The sequence below is a fragment of the Ranitomeya imitator genome, chromosome 3 (genome assembly GCF_032444005.1).
Source record: "Ranitomeya imitator isolate aRanImi1 chromosome 3, aRanImi1.pri, whole genome shotgun sequence".
Taxonomy (NCBI): Eukaryota; Metazoa; Chordata; class Amphibia; order Anura; family Dendrobatidae; genus Ranitomeya; species Ranitomeya imitator.
This window is the reverse complement of record NC_091284.1, coordinates 342,145,311-342,162,681: the sequence shown is the minus strand read 5'-3', so window position 1 is coordinate 342,162,681 and position 17,371 is coordinate 342,145,311.

The following is a 17,371-nucleotide window of genomic DNA, read 5'->3' as shown; positions in this document are numbered from 1 at the left end:
CCTTTATAATAATAATAATAATAATTTTATTTATATAGCGCCAACATATTCCGCAGCGCTTTACAAATTATAGAGGGGACTTGTATTATTATTATTATTTTTTTTAGGGACCACCTCACATTTGAAGTCAGTTTGAGGGGTCTATATGGCTGAAAATACCCAAAAGTGACACCATTCTAAAAACTGCACCCCTCAAGGTACTCAAAACCACATTCAAGCAGTTTATTAACCCTTCAGGTGCTTCACAGCAGCAGAAGAAACATGGAAGGAAAAAATGAACATTTAACTTTTTAGTCACAAAAATTATCTTTTAGCAACAATTTTTTTATTTTCCCAATGGTAAAAGGAGAAACTGAACCACGAAAGTTGTTGTCCAATTTGCCCTGAGTACGCTGATACCTCATATGTGGGGGTAAACCACTGTTTGGGCGCACGGCAGGGCTTGGAAGGGAAGGAGCGCCATTTGACTTTTTGAATGAAAAATTGGCTCCACTCTTTAGCGGACACCATGTCACGTTTGGAGAGCCCCCGTGTGCCTAAAAATTGGAGCTCCCCCACAAGTGACCCCATTTTGGAAACTAGACGCCCCAAGGAACTTATCTAGATGCATAGTGAGCACTTTGAACCCCCAGGTGCTTCACAAATTGATCCGTAAAAATGAAAAAGTACTTTTTTTCACAAAAAAATTCTTTTAGCCTCAATTTTTTCATTTTCACATGGGCAATAGGATAAAATGGATCATAAAATTTGTTGGGCAATTTCTCCTGAGTGCACCAATACCTCACATGTGGGGGTAAACCACTGTTTGGGCACATGGTAAGGCTCGGAAGGGAAGGAGCGCCATTTGACTTTTTAAATGAAAAATTATCTCCATCGTTAGCGGACACCATGTCGCGTTTGGAGAGACCCTGTGTGCCTAAACATTGGAGCTCCCCCCCAAGTGACCCCATTTTGGAAACTAGACCCCCCAAGGATCTCATCTAGATGCCTAGTGAGCACTTTAAATCCTCAGGTGCTTCACAAATTGATCTGTAAAAATGAAAAAGTACTTTTTTTTCACAAAAAAATTATTTTCGCCTCAATTTTTTCATTTTCACATGGGCAATAGGATAAAATGGATCATAAAATTTGTTGGGCAATTTCTCCCGAGTATGACGATACCTCATATGTGGGGGTAAACCACTGTTTGGGCACTCGGCAGGGCTCGGAAGGGAAGGCGCGCCATTTGACTTTTTGAATGGAAAATTAGCTCCAATTGTTAGCGGACACCATGTCGCGTTTGGAGAGCCCCTGTGTGCCTAAACATTGGAGCTTCCCCACAAATGACCCCATTTTGGAAACAAGACCCCCCAAGGAACTTATCTAGATGCATATTGAGCACTTTAAACCCCCAGGTGCTTCACAGAAGTTTATAACGCAGAGCCATGAAAATAAAAAATAATTTTTCTTTCCTCAAAAATGATTTTTTTAGCCTGGAATTTCCTATTTTGCCAAGGGTAATAGGAGAAATTGGACCCCAAATGTTGTTTTCCAGTTTGTCCTGAATACGCTGATACCCCATATGTGGGGGTAAATCACTGTTTGGGCGCACGGCAGGGCTCGGAAGGGAAGGCACGCCATTTGGCTTTTTAAATGGAAAATTAGCTCCAATCATTAGCAGACACCATGTCACGTTTGGAGAGCCCCTGTGTGCCTAAACATTGGAGATCCCCCACAAATGACCCCATTTTGGAAACTAGACCCCCAAAGGAACTAATCTAGATGTGTGGTGAGGACTTTGAACCCCCAAGTGCTTCACAGAAGTTTATAACGCAGAGCCATGAAAATAAAAAAAAAAAAATATTTTCTCAAAAATGATCTTTTAGCCTGCAATTTTTTATTTTCCCAAGGGTAACAGGAGAAATTTGACCCCAAAAGTTGTTGTCCAGTTTCTCCTGAGTACGCTGATACCCCATATGTGGGGGTAAACCACTGTTTGGGCACATGCCGGGGCTCGGAAGTGAAGTAGTGACGTTTTGAAATGCAGACTTTGATGGAATGCTCTGTGGGCGTCACGTTGCGTTTGCAGAGCCCCTGATGTGGCTTAACAGTAGAAACCCCCCACAAGTGACCCCATTTTGGAAACCAGACCCCGAAAGGAACTTATCTAGATGTGTGGTGAGCACTTTGAACCCCCAAGTGCTTCCAGAAGTTTATAATGCAGAGCCGTGAAAATAATAAATACGTTTTCTTTCCTCAAAAATAATTATTTAGCTCAGAATTTTTTAATTTTCCCAAGGGTAACAGGAGAAATTTGACCCCAATATTTGTTGTCAAGTTTCTCCTGAGTACGGTGATACCCCATATGTGGGGGTAAACTATTGTTTGGGCACATGCCGGGGCTCGGAATTGAAGTAGTGACGTTTTGAAATGCAGACTTTGATGGAATGCTCTGCGGGCGTCACGTTGCGTTTGCAGAGCCCCTGATGTGGCTAAACAGTAGAAACCCCCCACAAGTGACCCCATTTTGGAAACTAGACCCCGAAAGGAACTTATCTAGATGTGTGGTGAGCACTTTGAACCCCCAAGTGCTTCATAGAAGTTTATAATGCAGAACCGTGAAAATAATAAATACGTTTTCTTTCCTCAAAAATAATTATTTAGCCCAGAATTTTTTATTTTCCCAAGGGTTACAGGAGAAATTGGACCCCAAAAGTTGTTGTCCAGTTTCTCCTGAGTACGCTGATACCCCATGTGTGGGGGTAAACCACTGTTTGGGCACACGTCAGGGCTCAGAAGGGAAGTAGTGACTTTTGAAGTGCAGACTTTGATGGAATGGTCTGCGGACGTCACGTTGCGTTTGCAGAGCCCCTGGTGTGCCTAAACAGTAGAAACCCCCCCCCACAAGTGACCCCATTTTAGAAACTAGACCCCCCCAAGGAACTTATCTAGATATGTGGTGAGCACTTTGAACCCCCAAGTGCTTCACAGACGTTTACAACGCAGAGCCGTGAAAATAAAAAATCATTTTTCTTTCCTCAAAAATGATGTTTTAGCAAGCATTTTTTTATTTTCACAAGGGTAACAGGAGAAATTGGACCCCAGTAATTGTTGCGCAGTTTATCCTGAGTATGCTGGTACCCCATATGTGGGGGTAAACCACTGTTTGGGCACACGTCGGGGCTCGGAATTGAGGAAGCACCATTTGACTTTTTGAATACGAGATTGGCTGGAATCAATGGTGGCGCCATGTTGCGTTTGGAGACCCCTGATGTGCCTAAACAGTGGTAACCCCTCAATTCTACCTCCAACACTAACCCCCCCACACCCCTAACCCTAATCCCAAATGTAGCCATAACCCTAATCACAACCCTAACCACAACCCTAATTCCAACCCTAACCCTAAGGCTATGTGCCCACGTTGCGGATTCGTGTGAGATTTTTCAGCATCATTTTTGAAAAATCCGCGGGTAAAAGGCACTGCGTTTTACCTGCGGATTTTCCACGGATTTCCAGTGATTTTTGTGCGGATTTCACCTGCGGATTCCTATTGAGGAACAGGTGTAAAACGCTGCGGAATCCGCACAAAGAATTGACATGCTGCGGAAAATACAACGCGTTTCCGCGCGGTATTTTCCGCACCATGGGCACAGCGGATTTGGTTTTCCATGGTACTGTAAACCTGATGGAACACTGCTGCGAATCCACAGCCAAATCCACACCGTGTGCACATAGCCTAATTCTAAAGGTATGTGCACACGCTGCGGAAAACGCTGCGGATCCGCAGCAGTTTCCCATGAGTTTACAGTTCAATGTAAACCTATGGGAAACAAAAATCGCTGTACACATGCTGCAGAAAAACTGCATGGAAACGCAGCGGTTTACATTCCGCAGCATGTCACTTCTTTCTGCGGATTCCGCAGCGGTTTTACAACTGCTCAAATAGAAAATCGCAGTTGTAAAACCGCAGTGAAATGTGCAGAAAAAACGCGGTAAATCCACCATAAATCCGCAGCGGTTTAGCACTGCGAATTTATCAAATCCGCAGCGGAAAAATCCGCAGTGGACCAGAATACGTGTGCACATACCAAAACCCTGACCCTAACCCTAACCCCACCCCTAACCCTAACCCTATCCCTAACCCTACCCCTAACCCTAAACCTAACCCTAACCCTAACCCTAGCCCTAACCCTAACCCTAACCCTAACCCTACCCCTATTTATTGTCCCTACCTATGGGGGTGACAAAGGGGGGGGGGTCATTTATTATTTTTTTTATTTTGATCACTGAGATATAATCTATCTCAGTGATCAAAATGAACTTTGGAACGAATCTGCCGGCCGGCAGATTCGGCGGGCGCACTGCGCATGCGCCCGCCATCTTGGAAGATGGCGGCGCCCAGGGAGAAGACGGACGGACCCCGGCAGGATCGGTAAGTATGATGGGGTGGGGGGAGCACGGGGGGATATTGGAGCATGGGGGGGTTTCGGAGCGCGGGAGGGGTGGAACGGAGCACGGGGGGTGCATTGGAGCATCGGGGGGTGGATCGGACTGCAGGGGGGGTGGATCGGACTGCAGGGGGGGTGGATCGGAGTGCAGGGGGGGTGGTTGGAGCACAGGGGAGGGTGATTGGAGCACGGGGGGAGCAGACAAGAGCACGGGGGGAGCGGCGCACAGGACGGAGGGGAGCCGGAGCAGTGTACCCGACAGATCGGGGGGCTGGGGGGGTGATCGGTGGGGTGGGGGTGAGGCACATTAGTGTTTCCAGCCATGGCCGATGATATTGCAGCATCGGCCATGGCTGGATTGTAATATTTCACCCGTTATAATAGGTGAAATATTACAAATCGCTCTGATTGGCAGTTTCACTTTCAACAGCCAATCAGAGCGATCGTAGCCATGGGGGGGTGAAGCCACCCCCCCTGGGCTAAACTACCACTCCCCCTGTCCCTGCAGATCGGGTGAAATGGAAGTTAACCCTTTCACCCGATCTGCAGGGACGCGATCTTTCCATGACGCCACATAGGCGTCATGGGTCGGATTGGCACAGACTTTCATGACGCCTACGTGGCGTCATGGGTCGGGAAGGGGTTAAATGTGTTTTATATTTGTATGTGCACCTGTTGTTGCTTCAATAAAGCTGTTTTTTTTCCACATATGTATCAGGTGTGTGCACCTCTATTAGGGCTTGTTTCCACATGCGAGAAACACGTCCGTGTCTCGCATGTGGAAACGAAGTTCTGGCGCCAGCACTCCGGAGTGGAGCGTGCGGCTGCATGTGTTGCTATGCGACCGCACGCTCTGCTCCGGAGTGCCGGCGCCAGAACTTCGTTTCCACATGCGAGACACGGACGTGTTTCTCGCATGTGGAAACAAGCCCTTAGCGTCTTCTTTTTCCTTTTACTTCTCCAGCATGCATTTGTAAGACGCTATGGTAGCACCCCTATATATTACCTTTAGTGGTACCCGCTCACTTTTTCTTGCTAGATCAAAAGTAGTTTTCACCCACACATGGGGTATTGGCACACTGAGGAGAAATTGCACAACAAATTCAGGGGTCTATTTTCTCCTGTTACCCTTGAGAAAATAAAAAAATTGGGGCTAAAATACAAATTTTGCCGGAAAAATGTATTTTTTTCAAATTTTCTTATCTCTGTTATAAACTTCTGTAAAGCATCTGGTGGCTCAAGATGCCCACCAAAGATCTAAAGAAAAGTTCCTTGAGGGGTCTAGTTTCCAAAATGGTGTCACTTGTGAGGATTTCCACTGTTTAGGCACATCAGGGTCACTCCAAAAGTGACATGGCATCCACTCTCGATTCCAGCCAATTTTGTGTTCACAAAGTCAAACCTTTCTCCTTCCCTTTCAGGTCCTGCCATGCACCCAAACAGTGGTCTTCCTCCACACATGGGGTGCATAACAATTGTTGGGGTCCATTTTCTCCTGATACCTTTGCTAAAATAAAAAATTTGGTGCTACATGATGATTTTTGTGGAAAAAATGTGATTTTTAATTTTCACGGCTCTACGTTATAAACTTATGTGAAGCACCTGGGTGTTCAAGATGCTCACCAAATATCTAGATAAGTCCCTTGAGGAGTCTAGTTTCCAAAATGGGGTCCCTTGTGGGGGGTTTGTATCAGGGGCTCTCCAAACACGACATGGCGTCCACTCTCGATTCAAGCCAATTTTGCATACAAAAAATGAAACGGTGCTCCTTCCCTTCTGAGCCTTGCCGTGTGCCCAAACAGTGGTCTTCCTTCACACATGGGGTATCAGAGTCTTCAGGAGAAATTGCACAACAATTATTGTGACACATTTTTTATTGTTACATTTGTTAAAATAAAAAAATTGGTGCTAAAAGATGATTTTGTGGGAAAAAAACGTGATTTTTAATTTTCACAGCTCTACGTTATAAACTTATGTGAAGCTCCTGGGGGTTCAAGGAGCTCAACAAACATCTAGATAAGTCCCTTGAGGGGTCTAGTTAACAAAATGGCATATCAGGGGTTCTCCAAACGCGACATGGCGTCAGCTCTCTAGTCCAACCTGCAGTATTTTGCGTTCAAAACATGAAACGGTGCTCCTTCCCTTCCGAACCCTGCCATGTGCCCAAACAGTGGTCTTCCTCCACACATAGGGTATCAGCATACTCAAGAGAAATTGCGCAACAAATATTATGGTTAATTTTCTCTTGATACCCTTGAGGAAATATAAAAATTTATGTCTGAAGTAAAATTTTTGTGAAAAAAAGTTAAATGTTCATTTTTTCCTTCCACATTGCTTCAATTCTTGTGAAGCACCTAAAGGGTATTAACTTCTTGAATGTGGATTTGAACACTTTGAGGGGTGCATTTTTTAGAGTGGTTCACTTGTGTATTTTCTGTCAAATAGGCCCCCAAAGTCACTTCAAATGTGAGGTGGTCCCTAAAAAAATGGTTTTGTAAATTTTGTTGGAAAAATGAGAAACTGCTAGTCAACTTTTAACCCTTATAACTTCCTAACCAAAAAAAATTATGTTTCAAAAATTGTGCTGGTGTAATGTAGACATGTGGAAAATGTTATTTATTAACTATTTTGTGTGACATAATGCTCTGATTTAGGGACATAAAAATTAAAAGTTTGAAAACTATCAAATTTTCAAATTTTTGTACCAAATTTTTTACAAATAGACACAAGTTTTGATGAAATGTAACCACTTTAATAAAGTACAATATGCCACGAAAAAACAATCTTCGAATCAGTGGGATCCATTGAAGCATTCCAGAGTTATTGACTACATAAAATGACAGTGGTCAGATTTCAAAATTAAGGCATGGTCATTAACCTACAAAGTGGCTTTGTCCTTAAGGGGTTAAAGGCATAAAAATTACCATTTTTAAAATTGCAACATTTTCACATTTTTTGTCAAATATTTGATATTGTCATAAATACATGCAAATTATATTAACCTAAATTTACCAGTAACATGTAATACAATATGTCACAGAAAAAACATTCTCAGAATCAGTGGGATCCGTTGAAGCATTCCAGAGTTACCTCATAAAGTGACATTGTTCAGATTTTAAAAATTTGGCCAGGTCATTAAGGCCAAAATTAGCTCAATCACTTAAAAGTTAAAAGGTGCCACATCGATTTATTATACTCACAAACAGATATTTTAAAACAGCATATACAATAGTGTGCAACATTATGGGCATGCTTGATAGTAGTGTATCATCAAACTCAATCTGACAGGTGGGCCCACCCCTATCAAAGTGTATCAAAGTGTGTAACCCCTCCTCGCCCTGGCTGCCAGCTGTCCCTCCTTGTCTGGTTTTCCCTTTTGATAGTGTTTGATATTGTTAATTTGATCCAGTGATTATTATCCCAGTATTTGTTTTTATATAAGATTTTTATATGTAGTTGTGAGATTATTCTGTAATCAGGGCAGTGTGTTTTATTACCAATGAGCACATATAGTGCAAAATTGTGATGATAGTGCAGTGCTTTATAGTGTGTGATAGTATAATTCTCAATATTATGAAAAATGACAGTCATTGTATGAGTTTTAAAAGACTTTATTAAAGTATGTATGTCCCTCCTTGTCTGATTTCCCCTTTTGATAGTGTTTGATATTGTTAATTTGATCCAGTGATTATTATCCCAGTATTTGTTTTTTATATTAGATTTTCATATGTAGTTGTTGTGAGATTGCATTCTGTAATCAGGGCAGTGTGTTTTATTACCAATGAGCACATATAGTGCAAAATTGTGTTTTATAACACACCATGCTGTTTTATATATTTTATATCCTAGTCGTGTATTTATTTGACACTGGGGATTCTCATTTTTACACATGGTTTATAACACCAGTATCGTTATATGGGGCATATTATGTATATGACCCATGTTACAACACCCGCAAGTATGAAGCGGTGTGTTTTATACGTTTATAAAAAGCAAAGACACGATATTGTAAAAGTTTAAAAGATTTTATTGTTGCAAAATAAACACAGCTCAAAGACATTTCAATAATACAAAAATTCTAACAGAATATAAAAAGTAAATACATCATTACACTTCTTACAAAATAAATAATATAGTGTTACAAGCCGAGTACAGCATTTATCCAGTACATTCTTTACATCGTGAGCCACATGGTTTGTAGTATCGGTAGAGTCCTTTTTTTAGGCAGCAGATTTCCGCGTGTGGTGCCTAATGATGGGGAATGTAAAGATTGAGTTGTACGGGGCGACGGAGCTAGCTTCTGCGGCGTAGATACAGCGTGTGTCTCACTGCCGGAAATTTTTTATTCATCTAAAAGCTTCCTAGTAGCGTGGTAACACACAACTGTAGACGGTATATTTAGATCGGCCATAGCCAGCATAAATGAATCCCAACCCGGAGGTAAATTTCTGCTGGACAGAGCATGAATCTGCGTTGTACTACGTACCAGATCCAGTAAGTTAGACCCTGGTATTACGGATCCTTTGAAAATAAATTCAGCTTTATTATTCCAGGCTGTAACATTTTAATTCTGTAGTAACCTGTTTAGTAAAAATTCAGCATTCTTTTTATATCTTTGGTTTACATGGCTGACAATTTCAGCGATCTCTTGATTTTTATCAGAGTCGGTATTTGACAATTGTTGCTGATCTGGATCAGCAGTGCTAACGAGATTTAAAGCTGTTACTTCTATTGAGCTGTGCCTCGTATGTACCAAGTAGCGCTGTAGCACGGAGCTATACATTTTAATTTTCACATCATCGGGAATGTCACGACGTTGTAAAATGGTGCTAATTTCACCATCAAGGCGACGAATAACACTGTCGCGTATGTTATCTGTAGCACTGGGTCTTAGTTTGTCTAGCTCCTGTTTGGGAACTAGATATATTTTCTCTGAATGCTCCATTATTTTCCTGCGAGCAGGCAGGTGTTAGATTGGAAATCCATGTCTGTGACTAGTTGGGGTTGTCAGGGGGTTCATGATCAGGTTCCTTTGATGTCAATCTCCTCTCCCCCCTCTTCTGAAGTTCCTGAGTTTTTGTCTGACTTCCCGGATGTATTCGATGAGCCCAAATCCAGTTCCCTTCCACCGCATAGGGACTGTGATTGTGCTATTGATTTGATTCCAGGTTGTAAATTCCCTAAGGGCCGACTTTTCAACCTGTCTGTGCCTGAACATACCGCCATGCGGAGCTATATTAAGGAGTCTTTGGAGAAAGGGCATATTCGGCCATCTTCTTCACCGTTGGGAGCGGGGTTCTTTTTTGTTGCCAAGAAGGATGGCTCCTTGAGACCCTGTATTGATTATCGCTTCTTGAATAAGATCACGGTTAAATTTCAATACCCCTTGCCTTTGCTTACTGATTTGTTTGCTAGGATTAAGGGGGCTAGCTGGTTTACTAAGATTGACCTTCGAGGGGCATATAATCTTATTCGTATCAAGCAGGGTGACGAATGGAAAACTGCATTTAATACGCCCAAAGGCCATTTTGAATACCTTGTGATGCCATTCGGACTCTCTAATGCCCCATCTGTGTTCCAATCCTTCATGCATGATATCTTTCGGAGTTATCTTGATAAATTCATGGTTGTATATTTGGATGATATTTTGATTTTTTCCAATGATTGGGAGTCTCATGTGAAACAGGTCAGGATGGTATTTCAGATCCTGTGTAATAATGCTTTGTTTGTGAAGGGGTCAAAGTGCCTCTTTGGAGTGCAGAAGGTTTCTTTTCTGGGTTTCATTTTTTCTCCCTCATCTATAGAAATGGATCCGGTTAAGGTTCAGGCCATTCATGATTGGATTCAGCCCACATCTGTGAAGAGCATTCAGAAATTCTTGGGCTTTGCTAATTTTTATCGTCGTTTCATTGCCAACTTCTCCAGTGTGGTTACACCTCTAACCGATTTCATCAAGAAAGGCGCTGATTTGACGAATTTGTCCTCCGCGGCTGTTTCTGCCTTTCAGGAGCTTAAACGCCGATTTACTTCTGCCCCTGTGTTGCGTCAGCCAGATGTTTCTCTTCCATTTCAGGTTGAGGTTGACGCGTCTGAGATTGGGGCAGGGGCCGTTTTGTCTCAGAGGAATTCTGATGGTTCCTTGATGAAACCGTGTGCCTTCTTTTCTCGGAAGTTTTTGCCTGCAGAACGCAATTATGATGTCGGCAATCGGGAGTTGTTGGCTATGAAGTGGGCATTTGAGGAGTGGCGTCATTGGCTTGAGGGGGCCAAGCACCGTATTGTGGTCCTGACCGATCATAAGAATCTGATTTACCTCGAGTCTGCCAAACGGCTGAATCCTAGACAGGCTCGATGGTCCCTGTTTTTCTCCCGTTTTGATTTTGTGGTCTCGTACATTCCTGGTACTAAGAATGTTAAGACGGATGCCCTCTCTAGGAGTTTTTTTCCTGATTCCCCTGGGGTTCTTGAGCCGGTCGGCATTCTGAAGGAAGGGGTGATTCTTTCTGCCATCTCCCCTGATTTACGACAGGTTCTTCAGGAATTTCAGGCTAATAAACCTGACCGCTGTCCAGTGGGGAAACTGTTTGTTCCTGATAGATGGACTAGTAAAGTGATTTCTGAAGTTCATTGTTCTGTGTTTTGGCTGGCCATCCTGGGATTTTTGGTACCAGAGATTTGGTTGGTAGGTCCTTTTGGTGGCCTTCTTTGTCGCGGGATGTGCGTTCTTTTGTGCAGTCCTGTGATTTGTGCGCGGGCTAAGCCTTGCTGTTCCCGCGCTGGTGGGTTGCTTCTGCCTTTGCCGGTCCCTGAGAGACCTTGGACGCATATTTCTATGGATTTTATTTCAGATCTTCCGGTTTCCCAGAGGATGTCGGTTATCTGGGTGGTTTGTGACCGGTTTTCTAAGATGGTTCATTTGGTACCTTTGCCTAAATTGCCTTCCTCTTCTGTTTTGGTTCCGTTGTTTTTTCAGCATTTGGTTCGTTTGCATGGCATCCCGGAGAATATTGTGTCCGATAGAGGTTCCCAGTTTGTTTCTAGGTTTTGGCGGGCCTTTTGTGCTAGGCTGGGCATTGATTTGTCTTTTTCTTCCGCATTTCATCCTCAGACAAATGGCCAGACGGAGCGAACTAATCAGACTTTGGAAACTTATTTGAGATGCTTTGTGTCTGCTGATCAGGATGATTGGGTGGCGTTCTTGCCATTGGCCGAGTTTGCCCTTAATAATCGGGCTAGTTCTGCTACCTTGGTTTCGCCTTTTTTTTTGTAATTTTGGTTTTCATCCTCGTTTTTCTTCAGGGCAGGTTGAGCCTTCTGATTGTCCTGGTGTGGATTCAGTGGTTGACAGGTTGCAGTGGATTTGGGCTCATGTGGTGGACAATTTGGTGTTGTCTCAGGAGGAGGCTCAGCGTTTTGCTAACCGGCGTCGGTGTGTTGGTTCCCGGCTTCGGGTTGGGGATTTGGTCTGGTTGTCTTCCCGTCATGTTCCTATGAAGGTTTCTTCCCCCTAAGTTCAAGCCTCGGTTTATTGGTCCTTATAGGATTTCTGAGATTATCAATCCGGTGTCTTTTCGTTTGGCCCTTCCAGCCTCTTTTTCCATCCATAATGTGTTCCATAGATCTTTGTTGCGGAAGTATGTGGTGCCCGTTGTTCCCTCTGCTGATCCTCCGGCCCCGGTGTTGATTGATGGGGAGTTGGAGTATGTGGTTGAGAAGATTTTGGATTCTCATTTTTCGAGGCGGAAGCTTCAGTATCTGGTCAAATGGAAGGGTTATGGCCAGGAGGATAATTCTTGGGTTGTTGCCTCCGATGTTCATGCTGACGATTTGGTTCGTGCCTTTCATTTGGCTCGTCCTGATCGGCCTGGGGGCTCTGGTGAGGGTTCGGTGACCCCTCCTCAAGGGGGGGTACTGTTGTGAATTCTGCTCTTGGGCTCCCTCCGGTGGTTATGAGTGGTAGTGCTGCGGTAGTTGGATCGCAGCATTTATCAGGTGTATCAATTTTTTGCAATTTGGGCTGGGCTATTTAAGTCCTGCTTTATCCTTTAGTCAGTGCCAGTTGTCCATTGTTTTTTGGAGGATTCACATCCATACTTGGTCTCTCCTGGTCTGCTGTTCATTTCTTCAAAGATAAGTTCTGGCCTTGTTTTTGCTGTCCACCAGCTGTGGACCTTATAGTCTGTGCATTTTCTTGTTTTGTTTTGTCCAGCTTTGTTTGTGAAGGATTTTTTGCAGCCTAGCTTTGTCTCTGGAGATGCAGATATACCCTCCATGTCTTTAGTCAAATGTGGTGTTTTCTGTTGTGGATATTTTCTAGTGTTTTAATACTGACCGCATAGTACTCTGTCCTATTCTTCCTTTTTAGCTAGTATGGCTGTTGTGAATTCTGTTGTCGGGCTCCCTCCTGTGGTCATGAATGGTACTTCGGCTGGTTCTGTCCATGGACTTCCTCTGGTAGGTGTTTCTGAGTTTCCTTCCACAGGTGACGAGGTTAATTCGTTAGCTGGCTGCTCTATTTAACTCCATTTAGATCTTTGCTCCATGCCACCTGTCAATGTTCCAGTATTGGTCTAGTTCACTCCTGGATCGTTCTTGTGACCTGTCTTCCCAGCAGAAGCTAAGTTCCTGCTTGTATTTTCTTTGGTTTTCTATTTTTCTGTCCAGCTTGCTATTTTTATTGTTGTCTTGCTTGCTGGAAGCTCTGGGACGCAGAGGGAGCGCCTCCGCACCGTGAGTCGGAGCGGAGGGTCTTTTTGCGCCCTCTGCGTGGTCTTTTTGTAGGTTTTTGTGTTGACCGCAAAGCATCCTTTCCTATCCTCAGTCTGTTCAGTAAGTCGGGCCTCACTTTGCTAAATCTATTTCATCTCTGTGTTTGTATTTTCATCTTTACTCACAATCATTATATGTGGGGGGCTGCCTTTTCCTTTGGGGAATTTCTCTGAGGCAAGGTAGGCTTTATTTTTCTATCTTCAGGGCTAGCTAGTTCCTTAGGCTGTGCCGAGTTGCATAGGGAGCGTTAGGAGCAATCCACAGCTATTTCTAGTGTGTGTAATAGGATTAGGGATTGCGGTCAGCAGAGTTCCCACGTCCCAGAGCTCGTCCTTTATTATCAGTAACTATCAGGTCATTCCGTGTGCTCTTAACCACCAGGTCCATTATTGTCCTGACCACCAGGTCATAACAGTACAGGTGGCCCAAAGTACTAATGCATCTCAATAGAGGGATAAGAGAAGTTCTGAGACCATTTTTTTTTCTTTGCAGTGTGTTTTGTCTCTCTTTTCCCCTTTACCTCTGGGTGGTTCAGGACACAGGTGTAAACATGGACATTCAAGGTCTGTCCTCTTGGATGGATAATCTCACTACAAGGGTAGTGATAGATCTAAGTTCTTGAATTTCAAAAATAATTGTAAATTGTTTCTTGCCTTGAAACCTCGCTCCTCAGGTGACCCTGTTCAACAAGTAAAGATCATTATTTCTTTGTTATGTGGTGACCTTCAAGACTGGGCATTTTCCCTTGCGCCAGGAGATCCGGCATTGCGTGATGTTGATGCATTTTTCCTGGTGCTTGGATTGCTTTATGACGAACCTAATTCAGTGGATCAGGCAGATAAAATCTTGCTGGCTCTGTGTCAGGGTCAGGATGAAGCGGAGATACATTGTCAGAAGTTTAGAAAGTGGTCTGTGCTCACTCAGTGGAATGAATGTGCCCTGGCAGCAATCTTCAGAAAGGGTCTCTCTGAAGCCCTTAAGGATGTCATGGTGGGATTTCCCATGCCTGCTGGTCTGAATGAGTCTATGTCTTTGGCCATTCAGATCGATCGATGCTTGCGTGAGCGTAAAGCTGTGCACCATTTGGCGGTACTATCTGAGCATGGGCCTGAGCCTATGCAATGTGATAGAACTTTGACCAGAGCTGAACGGCAAGAACACAGACGTCGGAATGGGCTATGTTTTTACTATGGTGATTCCACTCATGTTATCTCCGATTGTCCTAAGCGCACTAAGCGGTTCGCTAGGTCTGCCACCATTGGTACGGTACAGTCTAAATTTCTATTGTCCGTTACTCTGATTTGCTCTTTGTCATCCTATTCTGTTATGGCATTTGTGGATTCAGGCGCTGCCCTGAATTTGATGGACTTGGAGTTTGCTAGGCACTGTGGTTTTTTCTTGGAACCCTTGCAGTATCCTATTCCATTTAGAGGAATTGATGCTACGCCTTTGGCCAAGAATAAGCCTCAGTACTGGACCCAATTGACCATGTGCATGGCTCCTGCACATCAGGAGGATATCCGCTTTCTGGTGTTGCATAATCTGCATGATGTGGTCGTTTTGGGGTTGCCATGGCTACAGGTTCATAATCCAGTATTGGACTGGAAATCTATATCTGTGTCCAGCTGGGGTTGCCAGGGGGTACATGGTGATGTTCCATTTTTGTCTATTTCGTCTTCCACTCCTTCTGAGGTTCCAGAGTTTTTGTCGGATTATCGGGATGTATTTGATGAGCCCAAAGCCAGTGCCCTACCTCCTCATAGGGATTGCGATTGTGCAATTAATTTGATTCCTGGTAGTACGTTTCCTAAGGGCCGATTGTTCAATTTATCTGTGCCAGAACACGCCGCTATGCGGAGTTATATAAAGGAATCCTTGGAGAAAGGCCATATTCGCCAGTTGTCATCACCGTTAGGAGCAGGGTTCTTTTTTGTGGCCAAGAAGGATGGTTCTTTGAGACCTTGTATTGATTACCGCCTTCTTAATAAAATTACAGTCAAATTTCAGTATCCTTTGCCATTGCTGTCTGATTTGTTTGCTCGTATTAAAGGGGCTAGTTGGTTCACCAAGATAGATCTTCGAGGGGCGTATAATCTTGTGCGTATTAAACAAGGCGATGAATGGAAAACAGCATTTAATACGCCCGAGGGCCATTTTGAGTACCTGGTTATGCCATTCGGGCTTTCCAATGCTCCATCAGTATTTCAGTCCTTTATGCATGACATCTTCCGAGAGTACCTGGATAAATTCCTGATTGTGTATTTGGATGATATTTTGGTCTTTTCGGATGATTGGGAGTCTCATGTGAAGCAGATCAGAATGGTGTTCCAGGTCCTTCGTGCAAATTCCTTGTTTGTGAAGGGATCAAAGTGTCTCTTTGGAGTTCAGAAGGTTTCATTTTTGGGGTTCATTTTTTCCCCTTCTACTATCGAGATGGACCCTGTTAATGTCCAGGCCATTTACGATTGGACTCAGCCGACATCTGAAGAGCCTGCAAAAGTTCCTGGGCTTTGCTAATTTTTATAGGCGCTTCATCGCTAATTTTTCTAGTGTTGCTAAACCGTTGACTGATTTGACCAAGAAGGGTGCTGATGTGGTCAATTGGTCTTCTGCCGCTGTAGAGGCTTTTCAGGAGTTGAAGCGTCGTTTTTCTTCTGCCCCTGTGTTGTGCCAGCCAGATGTTTCGCTCCTGTTTCAGGTTGAGGTTGATGCTTCTGAGATTGGAGCAGGGGCTGTTTTGTCGCAAAGAAGGTCTGATGGCTCGGTGATGAAGCCATGTGCTTTCTTTTCTAGAAAGTTTTCGCCTGCTGAGCATAATTATGATGTTGGTAATCGAGAGTTGTTGGCCATGAAGTGGGCATTCGAGGAGTGGCGTCATTGGCTTGAAGGAGCCAAGCATTGCGTGGTGGTCTTAACAGATCACAAGAATTTGACTTATCTTGAGTCTGCCAAACGGTTGAATCCGAGACAGGCTCGATGGTCGTTATTTTTCTCCCGTTTTGATTTTGTGGTTTCGTACCTTCCGGGCTCTAAGAATGTGAAGGCTGATGCCCTGTCAAGGAGTTTTGTGTCTGACTCTCCGGGTGTTCCTGAGCCGGCGGGTATTCTCAAAGAGGGGGTAATTTTGTCTGCCATCTCTCCTGATTTGCGGCGGGTGCTGCAAAAATTTCAGGCTGATAGACCTGACCGTTGCCCAGTGGAGAAACTATTCGTCCCTGATAGATGGACTAGTAGAGTTATCTCTGAGATTCATTGTTCAGTGTTGGCTGGGCATCCTGGAATCTTTGGTACCAGAGATTTGGTGGCTAGATCCTTTTGGTGGCCATCTTTGTCACGGGATGTGCGTTCTTTTGTGCAGTCCTGTGGGACTTGTGCTCGCTTTTGCCCTTGCCGGTCCCGAAGAGGCCCTGGACGCATATTTCTATGGATTTTATTTCGGATCTCCCCGTCTCTCAAAAGATGTCGGTCATTTTGGGTGGTTTGTGATCGCTTTTCAAAGATGTTCCATTTGGTACCTTTGTCTAAATTGCCTTCCTCCTCTGATTTGGTGCCATTATTTTTCCAGCATGTGGTTCGTTTACATGCTATCCCGGAGAACATCGTTTCTGACAGAGGTTCCCAGTTTGTTTCGAGGTTTTGGCGATCCGTTTGTGCTAGGATGGGCATTGATTTGTCTTTTTCCTCGGCTTTCCATCCTCAGACAAATGGCCAAACCGAACGAACTAATCAAACTTTGGAAACATATCTGAGATGCTTTGTTTCTGCTGATCAGGATGATTGGGTGTCCTTTTTGCCGTTGGCTGAGTTCGCCCTTAATAATCGGGCCAGCTCGGCTACTTTGGTTTCGCTGTTTTTCTGCAATTCTGGTTTCCATCCTCGTTTCTCTTCAGGGCAGGTTGAGTCTTCGGACTGTCCTGGTGTAGATACTGTGGTGGATAGGTTGCAGCAGATTTGGACTCATGTGGTGGACAATTTGACATTGTCCCAGGAGAAGGCTCAACGTTTCGCTAACCGCCAGCGCTGTGTGGGTCCCCGACTTCATGTTGGGGATTTGGTTTGGTTGTCGTCTCGTTATGTTCCTATGAAGGTTTCCTCTCCTAAGTTTAAGCCTCGTTTCATTGGTCCGTATAAGATTTCTGAGGTTATCAATCCTGTGTCATTTCGTTTGGCCCTTC